Genomic DNA, 13,557 nt, shown 5'->3' with positions numbered 1-13,557 from the left:
TAGTTACCTGGATGACTTGATGGGGGTTGGAGGGTACATAATGACCTCGCTCATACGTCTGAAGCCCGAGGATGGTTGGAATGGCTGTGATCTCTGGGCCTCTCTCTGCTGAGATGTCTTTTATCCCAGACATCTTCCCAGTGAGAAGCCTAAGTTTTTGCTTCTGTGTAGCAGTTACCCTGTGAGTCTGCAGTGAAATCTCTGGTGGTTGGTCTGAGGGTCCTGTTTGTGGAAGGAGACAGTAGTCAGAAAAAGTACAGAAGTGTGAGGATAAGACATGACCCACTAGGCACCTGTGGTTTGTCCCTCATTCCATCTTAAGACCAGGAACCTCAAGGAGTGACCGTCATCACCCTACTAATGCTTTCCAAGTCTCGGGCAGGTTTTCATTTGGCCAGCTCTGATCTAGAAACATTCCAAGAAGGAGTCTCCTGGAAACACAGATCTCAGTTCACCCAGGTTGAAACAGTACAACAACCATATTCCTCTCTTTAAAAAACAATTCCTTTTTATGGTTGAGTAACATTCCATTATATATATGGATCACATCATCTTTATCCATCCCTCTGTTGACAGACATCTAGGCTACTTCCATATCCTGGGCTATTATAAATAGTGCTGCAGTGAACATTCCGGTACATGTGTCTTTTCGAGTTATGGTCTATCACAGGGAGCTCAGCTTGGTGCTCTGTGATGACCTAGAGGGTGGAATGGGAAGGGTTTGGGAGGCAGGTTTAGAGGGAGGGGATACATTATATATGCATACGTGTAGCTGACTCACAATGCTGTACAGCAGAAACTAACACAATAGTGTAAAGCAATTATAGTCTAATACAAGAAAAACACAATTTGTTTCTCTGTATCTGACTTCCCTCCCCTACAAAACTGTAATACTTAGTAGTATAGCATGCATGGTCCCAGCAGGAAACAGATGAAATTCTCAAAGGTAAGAGGTTTGATAGAAGCACTAATTACTAATTAAAAGAGGATCTGTGGGGAATGGTATTAGAGAAGGCCAGAGGTACACAGGCCATGGAAGGACTACATTTCTTCTTCTTTTTTAAAAAAATTAATCAATTTATTTTAATTGGAGGCTAATTACTTTACAATATTGTAGTGGTTTTTGCCATGCATTGACATGAATCAGCCATGGATGTATACGTGTCCCCATCCTGAACCCCCTCGGCTCCCTCCCCATCCCATCCCTCTGGGCTGTCCCAGGGCACTAGCTTTGAGCACCCTGCTTCATGTATCAAATTGCACTGGTGATGTATTTCACATATGATAATATACAAGTTTCAATGCGATTCTCTCAAATAACCCCACCCTCGCCTTCGCCCACTGTTGATCCTTTAATGGACCGGAACACGGTGGTCCGGAGTCAACGATAAGAAAGTAAGAGAGAGAAAGAGGCTGATAGCGTTTGCTGGTCCTTTAATGGACCGGAACCTGGTGGTTCCGAGAGTAAGAGAGAGAAAGAGGCTGATATCCCTTGATTTATGTGGAAAGCCAATAGAGTCAGGTTCTTAGGGCTGGCGCTGCCGCACGTGGGCAACAGGCGCCCTCTCGAGTGGGTGAAGGCGCAGTGAGCCTTCTCAGAGGGTCTTAGACCCCGGGCAAGAAAGTGAGCTCAGCGGGCCTCCGCGCTCCAAGGAATTAGCCAGAAAGAGAGAGAGACAGAGAGAGAGAGAGAGAGAGAGAGAGAGAGAGAGAGAGAGAGAGAGAGAGAGGAAAGACACGGGGACCAAAGCTCTGATGGAGCAAAGGTGTTTTAATCCACCTGGCGTGGGCATAGATACTGTCTTACCAGGTGGTTATTCTCAGCAAAGACAAAGATTAAAATTCCAAACTTACAAAACATAAGACGATCCCTGTCAAAGAGAGAGTTGCAAACAATCACCTTTTACCGTACGGCTCATAAAAAGGAAGAAGGTACTTATCACCGTAATGAGAAATGCCTGGATTCCTCAGCCCTGGGAAAGGCGTGCCTCTCCTCTTAACTCCTGAATATTCAGGAATCAGTAAGGGCCAGAGGGTTCCTGACAGATTCAAAACAGCACACAGGACGCCTCTTGTTAAATGCTTCCTGACAGCCCACAGAGTTCAAAAGTCTGTTCTTTATATCCATGTCTCTTTTGCTATCTCACATATAGGGTCATCATTACCATCTTTCTAAATTATGTGCTAATATACTGTATTGGTGCTTTTTTCTGACTTACTTCACTCCGTATAATAGGCTCCAGTTTTATCCATCTCATTAGAACTGATTCAAATGCATTCTTTTTAATAGTGAGTAATATTCCATTGTGTATATATACCACGGCTTTTTTATCCATTTGTCTGCCGATGGACATCTAGGTTACTTCTATGTCCTGGCTATTGTAAACAGTGCTGTGATGAACAATAGGGTACACGTGTGTCTTTCAATTCTGGTTCGCTCGGTATGTATGCCCAGCAGTAGGATTGCTGGGTCATTATGGAAGTTCTATTTCCAGTTTTTTAAGGAATCTCCACACTGTTCTCCATAGTGGCTGTACTAGTTTGCATTACCCTTCTTTTTTAAGGCAGTTAAAAAAAAAAAAAAAACTTTTAAAAGGCAGGTTTTAAATGAGAATGTAACACCACTCCCAGACCTACATCAGGCAAGGAAAAACCAAGAGAAGGAATCTTTCTCTCCAACCTTCTGAACCATTTCTGGACTATACACTGCCTGAATCCAAGAAGAAGCCAGTGTGCAAAAAGCTTGGATAATGTGGTCTCTGTAGGTCAGCTGCTTAGAGAAGAGCAAAGGATGATGAATGTGGGCAAGCAAATGAGGAAAACATGGGCACGATCCAAACTTTTCAGTAGATTTCAGTAGTAGAAAATTTAATAGAAATTTAATAGAAATCTCTCCTGTGAAAGGAGAGCAGAAGAATACCCTTTCTTTTTTCAGTCTGGGCTCTAGGTAGAAAGAAAAAATAGAAATAAAAGTCTCCCTGAGAATTTCTAAGAGGAACCCTCCATTCAAGGGGCTATAACTAGAATTCATCTTACGCATGTGACCTGTAAAATCTTGAGGCAAATATTTCATAAATTGGCCTTGGGTTGGTGTTGCATATCCAGAGCCTGTGCTTAGTCACTCAGCTGTGTCCGACTCTCTGTGACCCCATGGACTGCAGCCTGCCAGGCTCCTCTGTCCATGGGGTGCTCCAGGCAAGAATACTGGAGTGGGTTGCCATGCCCTCCTCCAGGGGATCTTCCCGACCCAGGGATCAATCCCGAGTCTCTTGCATTACAGGCGGATTCTTCACCATCTGAGCCACCAGGGAAGACAATAAGGATCCTAGCAAAAGCAAATAAATTGCTGAATAAATTCACCCTAAATTGAGGACTCAAAGAATTCCCCAAAAATAAGGTGCAAGAAGCATGTGTTTACAATCCCATATTAACTGAGGAATGCAGATGTCATGAACAAGTTTCTACATGAAGAAGAGCAGTGGATGGTTTATGGAGTCAAAACTGCAGTAAAAAAATAAACTGAACAGGTTGCAAAAGAAAGCTTCTCTTTAAATTAATCAGGCTGATTTGTAAAATAACTATATGTGGAAAATTATAATTAAAATCATAAATTCAAATAAATATTTAATCAGAGGATTAAGGCATAACTGAACAGAGTGTTAATGGGCTGGAAAACACAGGCAGTATTATAGAAAGATACAGCACTAAGAGATAAGACACTGTCCTCTTGCATTTGAGAGGTGGATATATTTCAAGGCTAGAGATAAATGTGATAAACGTCAGAATTCCAAAGGAGATGACAGAAATTATGAGAAAGAGGCAATAAGAGAAGATATAACAACATAAGGTTTTTCTAAAAAATAATTTTAGATGTCATTCTCTTATTTAAGAAACCCATGGAATCCCAAGAATTCCACAACTAGGCATACAATGTGACACAAGAAGAACAAAAAGAACATAAAAATCCAGTCGTACAGAGAAGAAAACCACTTGCAAAAGGGAATAATAAATAGACAGATGATTTACTAAAAAAAATGAAATATAAATGTTTAATGTCTAACTTGAAGGATAAAGCCAAGTTAAATAAAAAAAATTCTGAAAAATCAAGTCATATATGATGAAAGGGAGTTGGTGAATAAAACTATTCTTGAAGTGATAAAATATGAATTAAATTTATATAGTGATATATAAACATTCCACACTTAAATCACTTGAGTAACCTTTAAAATACTTGAAACCAAATGTACATTTTAACAATATTAGCAGAAGAAAAAAAGATGATATGCAAGAGAAACTCAATCAATCCAAAAGAATAGAGAAGAAAGATTGAGGGGAAAAAAAGGAAGCAAAAGAGAAAAAAAATAAAGTCCCAGGGACAGTATAAAATAACAGAAATAGGTCCAAATATGTGAGTAAACAGAGACAGCATAAACAGATGCAATTCTTCAGTTAAAATACTGGGTAGCAAAACAAACAAAACTGTACTCTGCTTACAGAGCCACATCTAAAAGGTACAGTGGGTGAGGGGACAGATAAAGCAGGAACAGAGTCAGCAATTACATAGTAAACTGAAACAGTGTAAAAGGGTGGCAAACAAGGCGGAACATGCATTAGTTTTATAATTTGAACAATGCTAATTTTAAAAACTGAAAGTAAGTATCTTTATGTTCTGAAAAAAGGCTGCACTGATCAGTGTAGCTGTGGGAGATGTTTTTCTTTCAAATTGTGTTGGCCAAATTTCTCTACAGATCTATTATATGTTATGTTTTTAATTGGAAAGCCATGAGATAGTCATCTAACTTTGGGCCTAGTACACAATATTGCACAAACAATGTTAGTTCTCATTCCTCTACTAAGGGGAGTTTTTCTTTTCCTTCCAATTTTATTGAGCTGTACTTGGCATACTAAAGGGAGATAAGCTACTGAATAGAATAGAATATTTAACGTGCTCAAAATAACTTTTTTAATATTTGAAAAGAATGTGAAAGAAAAAAGAGTAGTATTAAACACTCATTATTTTCCCAGATATTTTGAAGTGGTCATGTGGGTTTTGACCTTTTTGACTAAGTTAAAAGATCACACAAGTAAAAGCAATAAAAAGCAAACAGTAACATAAAATAGGTATAATCTATTGTACTACTATGTGCCGATAGCTGTATTCTGTTGGTTTGGCCAAAAAAGTTTGTTTGGGTTTTTCTGTAACATCTTAAGGAAAATATTATCATCATTCCTATATTGCAGATGAGGAAACATTTGACGCAAAGAAATGTAGTCAATTTCCCTGTAAACTGGAAAGTGGTGGTGTATGAATGTCGTGACCTAAGGAGAAAAGACGTACCTGAGAAGAGGCATACAGCAACCAGAAGAGGTCTTTCTCTTCATTGACAAGTTTATCACAAATTAGAAGAGATTACATGGTTCTCTGCAACCAAATATAGCAACGATGTAGACCTAGAAATACACTGGTAAGCTCCAATTTTTTTTCTTTAAAATGTTTAAAGTGTTTCTCCCCTTCTCAACCTACGGTGATATGTTCTAATTATAATCCTGGGTCTCTAAATGTCAGTTCTTTTTCTGTTTTCCTTTCTCATTAATAAATTAATAGTAAGTAATAACAGCCTAAGAGATTTGGGGAGATATCCGACAGAAACATGAGAAGTAGCCTTTTGACAAAGTTTAGTAAAGTATTTGCACACACAGAGGTCCACAGAACCTAATTAGTGAAGCTCAGACTAAAATTATAGATTGCAATTACTCTATTTCTAAAGTTACACATATAAAACTAGGCCCACGATTTCCACTCTGGGGAAATCATGAAATCATGATTTAAATTCCACTTCAATGTTCTCATTTGTTTGCTGAGAGTAATAGCACGTGAATATTATTTCTAAGCAGCATGTGACAAGCTGATCAAGCAGAAGGAGAAAAAAATTACATTAATGAGTTTAAGCTATTGCAAGTGATAGAAATATGAATAATTTAATCTGTAGTATCTTTCCATACATTCTTAAAGAATTTGGGTGCAAAATGTTTGGAAGTTCCATAGTCACTTTCCTCCAAATTTTTATCCTTTTCGTGGTGGCTGGAGGGACTATGTTGATCGAAGAATATATAATACATGATTCTCATCAGAATTCTGGTTTAATGTTTATTAGGGATAAATCATAGACCCAGAAGCAATATTAGTTGTGTGTTCCCTCATGTTCCTTCATTATCTATCACTTTCTGAAGTCACACTGAGAAATTGAGCAGGGCTTGTCTGAGGAGCAATCCTGACTCTTCAGTTATGGAGATGACTAAGTTTTACAGTGGGGGAAATACCAACCTCCATCCCGGTAACAAGAGTGCCGGGATCCAACAGCAACACGTCTTGAGAAATAACAACCCTCTGCCATGCTCCTCTATTTCACCATTTATCAGCCATGAGGACATAAGTCTTTCTGCCTTGGGTCTGGCTCTGTAGAAGCAGACCTGAGGCAAGGATTCTTGAGCAAATGACTGATGGAAAAAGTGATCTCAGCTGAATTTAGTAGAGGAGCAGGGGCATGTGTGCTGTGCTGAGTCAGTAAGTCATGTCTGACTCTTTGCGACCCCATGGGCTGTAGCCCACCAGGCTCCTCTGTCCAAGGGATTTCCTAGGCAAGAAAACTGGGACAGGTTGCCATTTCCTTCTTCAAGGGATCCTCCTGACCCAGGAATCGAACTCGCGTTTCCTGTATTGAAGGCATGTTATTTACCACCGAGCCACCCGGGAAGCCCTGCAGGAGCAGGTAACTGGGTTTAATGGAAGAGAACTTTAGGGAAAGAGGTGGGTTCTGCAGAAGTCTAACCATAGCTGGTTCTAATGGGGGCAATGCTGGCGCATGAATAACACCATAGGTGCCCCAGCTTGAGGCAACCAAGCTGACCTTTTCGGCCAGTGTCTATTAGGAAATGGCTATAGGCTGCCTCTGAGGGAGACAGTAACATCCCTGGTATTTCCGGATGCATTATTCCCACACATGTGTGCATGCTAAGTCTCTTCAGTTGCGTCCCATTCTTTGTGACTCTATGGACTGTAGCCCGCCAGGCTCCTCTGTCCATGGGATTTTCCAGGCAAGAATACTGGGGTGGGTTGCCATGTCCTCCTTCAGGAGATCTTCCTGACCCAGGAATCAAACCCGCATCTCTTATATCTCCTGCATTAGCAGGCAGATTCTTTACCACTAGCACCACCTGGGAAGCCCATTATTCCCTTTAGTCAAGGACAATTCTCAGAAAGATAGACATGTGAACTGTTCAGAAACAACACTCAAGCATCAGAGGCTGAAGATACTGACTTGGTAACAAAGATCTCGGTGGGGCAACAACAACATCCACCAAGGCTCCATGGCCTGACAACGTGGTCCAGGGAGACAACTTCTCAGAGGCATCCCTCTTCTATTCTAATACGATTTGGACATAGTTTTGGAGTCTCCATATCTCCACCCTTCAGATTGTTGGTATCTTTTTCTAATATTCTTTATATATTACGTACTAAGTAGTTAATCTATGTAAGTAGGATGGAGAACTATCATTTTCATCACACTTTTCAAAAATAAATATGCTAAGCCCACGTGGTAGTTCTGTTGACTCATTTGGTCTGCATGGGGGTCATTTCATTTATTTATAGATGGGAATGGTGGAGGTCACATGGGTCATGGGATGTAGTGTCCCCGTCTCATGATTCCCATGTTACTGAACTATGTAGCAAGTGGAAACAGCAGCCCACCCCAGACCTCATGCATACCACACCAACCAAAGGTCAGCTTTTCCCACTCCTGGCACAGATTTTGACTTTCAGTCACTTGGGTTGTTTCTAGCCTTCCAAATTGGAGGCCGAGATAAATCTTCTGGTCATAATGCTGATTTCCATAACACAAAGACAATGGCCAGAGAGGATACATTTTGTCTGCTAGAAAGCCTTTACTGCAGAAAATCAATGAACCCACCCCCCAAAATAGTGACTCTGTCCCTCATTGTCCACTTCAATTCAATAGGACCAAATGCAGATTCTGAGAGAGCAGCCTGGCCTTGAGTAGTGGGAATTTTTTAGCTGTGTGATTACAGAGGAGTGGGCTCCTCCTTGACCTTGGTCAGCAGGCCGACGTTCAAGCCTGGAGACTCAGCAGTCCAGTGTAACGGAAACTTGCTCTCTGACTTGGTTCTAACCACCTCAGCAGTTACAGTGAGGGGGGCACTAGCTTGAATGCAAAAATGTAGGTTGCAGCTCATTTAACTATCATTTACGGCATTTCACTATAGTCAATGGAAAACAATAGGATGGGATAGACTAGAGATCTCTTCAAGAAAACTAGAGATACCAAGGGAACACTTCATCCAAAGATGGGCTCAATAAAGGACAGAAATGGTATGGACCTAACAGAAGAAGGAGATATTAAGAAGAGGTGGCAAGAATACACAGAAGAACTGTACAAAAAAGATCTTCATGACCCAGATAATCACGATGGTGTGAGCACTCACCTAGAGCCAAACATCCTGGAATGTGAAGTCAAGTGGGCCTTAGGAAGCATCACTATGAACAAAGCTAGTGGAGGTGATGGAATTCCAGTTGAGCTATTTCAAATCCTAAAAGATGGTGCTTTGAAAGTGCTGCACTCAATATGCCAGCAAATTTGGAAAATGCAGCAGTGCCCACAGGACTGGAAAAGGTCAGTTTTCATTCCAATCCCTAAGAAAAGCAATGCCAAAGAATGCTCAAAGTATTGCACAATTGCATGCATCTCACACGCTAGTAAAGTAATGCTCAAAATTCTCCAAGCCAGGCTTCAGCAATAGATGAACCGTGAACTTCCACATGGTTAAGCTGGTTTTAGAAAAGGCAGAGGAACAAGAGATCAAATTGCCAACATCTGTTGGATCATCGAAAAAGCAAGAGAGTTTCAGAAAAACATCTATTTCTGCTTTATTGACTATGCCAAAGCCTTTGACTGTGTGGATCACAATAAACTGTGGAAAATTCTTCAAGAGATGGGAATACCAGACCACCTGACCTGCCGCCTGAGAAATCTGTATGCAGGTCAAGAAGCAACAGTTAGAACAGGACATGGAATGACAGACTGGTTCCAAATTGGAAAAGGAGTACATCAAGGCTGTATATTGTCACCCTGCTTATTTAACTTATATGCAGACTACATCATGAGAAATGCTGGGCTGGATGTTTTGGACTCTGTGGGAGAAGGCGAGGGTGGGATGTTTTGAGAGAACAGCATCAAAACATGTATATTATCTATAGTGAAACAGATCACCAGCCCAGGTTGGATGCATGAGACAAGTGCTCGGGCCTGGTGCACTGGGAAGACCCAGAGGGATTGGGTAGAGAAGGAGGTGGGAGGGGGGATCGGGATGGGGAATACATGCAAATCCATGGCTGATTCATGTCAGTGTATGACAAAACCCACTACAATATTTTAAAGTAATTAGCCTCCAACTAATAAAAATAAATGAAAAAATAAATAAATAAAAACTATACCAACTAAAACAAACAAACAAACAAAAAAAAAAGATTGCCGAGAGAAATATCCATAACCTCAGATACGCAGATGACACCACCCTTATGGCAGAAAGTGAAGAGAAACTAAAGAGCCTCTTGATGAAAGTGAAAGAGGAGAGTGAAAAAGTTGGCTTAAAGCTCAACATTCTGAAAACTAATATCATGGCATCCAGTCCCATCACTTCTTGGCAAATAGATGGGGAAACCATGGCTGACTTTATTTTGGGTGGCTCCAAAATCATTGCAGATGGTGATTGCAGCCATGAAATTAAAAGATGCTTAGTCCTTGGAAGGAATGTTATGACCAACCTAGACAGCATATTAAAAAGCAGAGACATTACTTTTTCAACAAAGTTCCACCTAGTCAAGGCTATGGCTTTTCCAGTAGTCATGTGTGGATTGTGAGGGTTGGACTATAAAGAAAGCTGAGCACTGAAGAACTGATGCTTTTGAACTGTGGTGTTGGAGAAGACTCTTGGGAGTACCTTGGACAGCAAGGAGGTTCAACCAGTCCATCCTAAAGGAGATCAGTCCTGGGTGTTCATTGGAAAGACTGATGTTGAAGCCGAAACTCCAATACCTTGGTCACCTGATATGAAGAGGTGAGTCATCTGAAATGAACCTGATGCTGGGAAAGACTGAGGGCAGGAGAGGAAGGGGATGACAGAGGATGAGATGGCTGGATGGCATCACTGACTCAACGGACATGAGTTTGGGTATACTCTGGGAGTTTTTGATGGACAGGGAGGCCTGGCGTGCTGCGGTTCATGGGGTCACAAAGAGTCCGACATGACTGAGTGACTGAACTAAACTGAACTGAATTTCCATAGACTCTTAGAGATTGCCGAATCATAGAACCTTATAGAAGCTCCAATACTTTGGCCATCTGATGCAAGGAGCCAACTCATTGGAAAAGATCTTGATGCTGGGAAAGATGAAAGGCGGGAGGAGAAGGGAACAACAGAGAATGAGTTAGTTGGATGGCATCATTGACTCAAAGGATGTGAGTTTGAGCAAACTCTGGGTGATAGTGAAGGTCATGGAAGCCTGAGGTACTGCAGTCCAAGGAGTCACAAAGAATCAGACATGACTTAGCAACTGAATAACAACAAAGAGGAGGAAGAAATCAATCTACAACAAGTTAAATTCTTACTTTCATTTTCATACAGTCACAGCGGAATTTTCTCCAGTGTGATCTCTCTGCCTAGGAGGGAGAAACTCAGAATCAGGAGATAGAGCTGGAAGGACGTCAGCAATCATCTGGTCCAATATCCACATGGCAGAGTTACAGTGGAATTTTTCAATGCAGATAAATATACCAATTCCATCAAATTCCACGTGTCAGTTCAGGTCCTCTGAGAAGATGCCAAGATGTGATTAGACTTCCAAGAGCTTTTATGGAGAAACGCCTGTCAAGGATAGAAGGAAACATACAGGAATAGGCAGGGCAAACATTCAAACTATGATGCGGCTCTGGCACATGTGAAAAGGGAGAAATAGAGAAGAGGATATGACTTTTATGCACTTATAAGGAATTTTCAACCAGAGTCCTGGAGTGTGCTCAAGGTGACCTCTTTTTTTAATTTTTAAATTTTATTGGAGTATAATTGCTTTATAATGCTGTGTAAGCTTCTACTGCACAGCAAAGTGGATCAGCTACAGGTTCACATATATCCCCTCTTTCTAGGATTTTCTTCCCATTAAGGTCACCACAGAGCACTGAGGAGAGTTTCCGGTGCTATAAAATAGGTTCTCACTAGTTATCTGTTTTATGCATTTTAGTGTATATGTCAATTCCAACCTCCCAATTCAGTGCACCCTCCTTCCCCACCTTGGTGTCCATATGCTTATCCTGTAAATGTGTCTCCACGTCTGCTTTGCAAAGAGGTTCATCTGTACCATTTACAATAGCCAGAACATGGAAGCAACCTAAATGCCCATCAACAGATGAATTGATAAAGAAGATGTGGAACATATATATAATGGAATATTACTCAGCCATAAAAATAAATGGAATTGCACCATTTGTAGAGATGAAGATGATTTTTGAACAACACAGCTTTTGAATTCCAGGGTCCACTTACTTGAGTATTTTCTTCAATGACTCTACAGTCAACCCTCCATATCCCCTGGTTCTTCATCCCAGGATTCAGTGAACTGCGGAGAGCAAACCTAATACATAATCCAATATTTTTTGAATTCGCAGCTACAGAACCATGAGTATGACTCAGGAGACTGTAGGCTGACCATGGAACTTGAGCATCCTCAGATTCTGGTATCTCTGGCAAGTCCTAGAACCAACCACCCCTCCTCCATATGGAAAAACAACTATATTGTCATTGTAAGTACCTTTAGCAAATAAAAATACAAATGCACAGCAGCAAATAGCTTTTAGAATCCATATCACCCAAATGTTAAATGCATGCTGCTGCTTAGTCACTTCATTTGTGTCCAACTCTGTGTGACCCCAAGGACTGTAGCCCACCAGGCTCCTCTGTGCATGGGATTCTCTAGGCAAGAGGACCAGAGTGGGTTGCCATGCCCTCCTCTAGGGGATCTTCCCAACCCAGGGATCAAACCCGGGTCTCCTGCATGGCAGGCAGATTCTTTACTGCGGAGACACCGGGGAAGCCCGCTGTGTGCATATCTGTACTAAAACTTACTAACTGTTGATTTGAAATTCAAAATTAATTGGATGTCCTGCATTTTATTTGGCAACCTTGCTTACTGGAATTCCTTGCAGGCAGGAATAGAACGGTGCTAGTACCCCTCTGTGCTTAGTCATGGTGTGGGAACAGCAAGAGCAAGTAGGGCCTTGATACACACATTGTAACTGGATGAAAGGAAGTAGCAGCTGTGACTGTCGATCGGCTTCACTCCTCACAGGAGATTATCCTGAAGGAGCTATGAGCCAGGTAAGTACATCGGCTGCCCCAGACTTGCTAGACAAGTTAGAAGCACTGAATATGCATTTCCTACAGATAGGAGACACCTTGTGGGCTGATGTCTGACTCTCCTTTGAAGAACCTAGAAGGCAGGAGGCAAATTGGCTAGCTATTAAAATGGAGGAGTCAAAAAGGAACTGACTGCTCCAGATGTTCTTCACTTCCATAGTCTGTCCTGGCAAGGAATGTGCATGCATTTTCCATGGTAAGCACGGGCCAGAAAGGGATGATGTCAATGTGGGATGATGCCAAATACTGTCAGTCAAAGATGACTGCTAGGAAAGACCAAAGATAAGAGACTAGTGACATCATCAATGAACAGGGGTTGAAGAAGGCATTAACAACAACCCAGAGATGCATCACTGGAATCGAAGAGGCATAAGGGAGAGGTCTCAGTTAGGAGGTATCTTCAAATACAAATTAAAACTCTATAAGCCACATTCTGCTGTGGCAACAAGTAACACCCAAACCACAACGGCTTATCATCACAAAGCATATTTCTCATTCTTGTTACATGATGTCTGTAATTTCACTGCAGCTTAACTTCTGTGAGAACTCAGAAGTTCTATCTGTGTTTCTTCTTCCTGAATATGGAGGAATATGGCGGGCCTGCTGTTCTCATGGCCAACAACAGAATCTCAAGGAGAGGAGCTGAACCACATGCTCAGTACAACCTCCCCTCAGACATGGTGATGCTGTCACAGCTGCCCGTTTGCATGGACATAGAAAAGTGTATGCCAAGACCCCAGCCACCAGGAGGAAGTGCCGATAGGGAAGGGAGATGAAGTCACATGGCAAAGGGCACAGGAGAATGATCCTGCTGAGACTGGCTGGACCTAGCACCTGGACAAACATCTCCTTGAGCAACAACATACAAAATTATAAGGGACTAAACATAACTGCATGCTTGAACAGTTGGGGCAAATTATGGACAGAAGATACAGAAAGGCCAAAGAAATCCAGTTGCCATTTCTGAAGAGCTGGGAGCACAAGCAGGGAACTGTGCACACCCCTGCACTCAACACCACCAGAGAGGTGTGAAACCACCTAAGTCACCCCTCCGGCCCAACCGCTGGACAT

The sequence above is a fragment of the Odocoileus virginianus genome, chromosome 11, assembly GCF_023699985.2.
Source record: "Odocoileus virginianus isolate 20LAN1187 ecotype Illinois chromosome 11, Ovbor_1.2, whole genome shotgun sequence".
Lineage (NCBI taxonomy): Eukaryota > Metazoa > Chordata > Mammalia > Artiodactyla > Cervidae > Odocoileus > Odocoileus virginianus.
The sequence above is the reverse complement of the archived record's forward strand: the minus strand, read 5'-3'. Positions refer to the sequence as shown.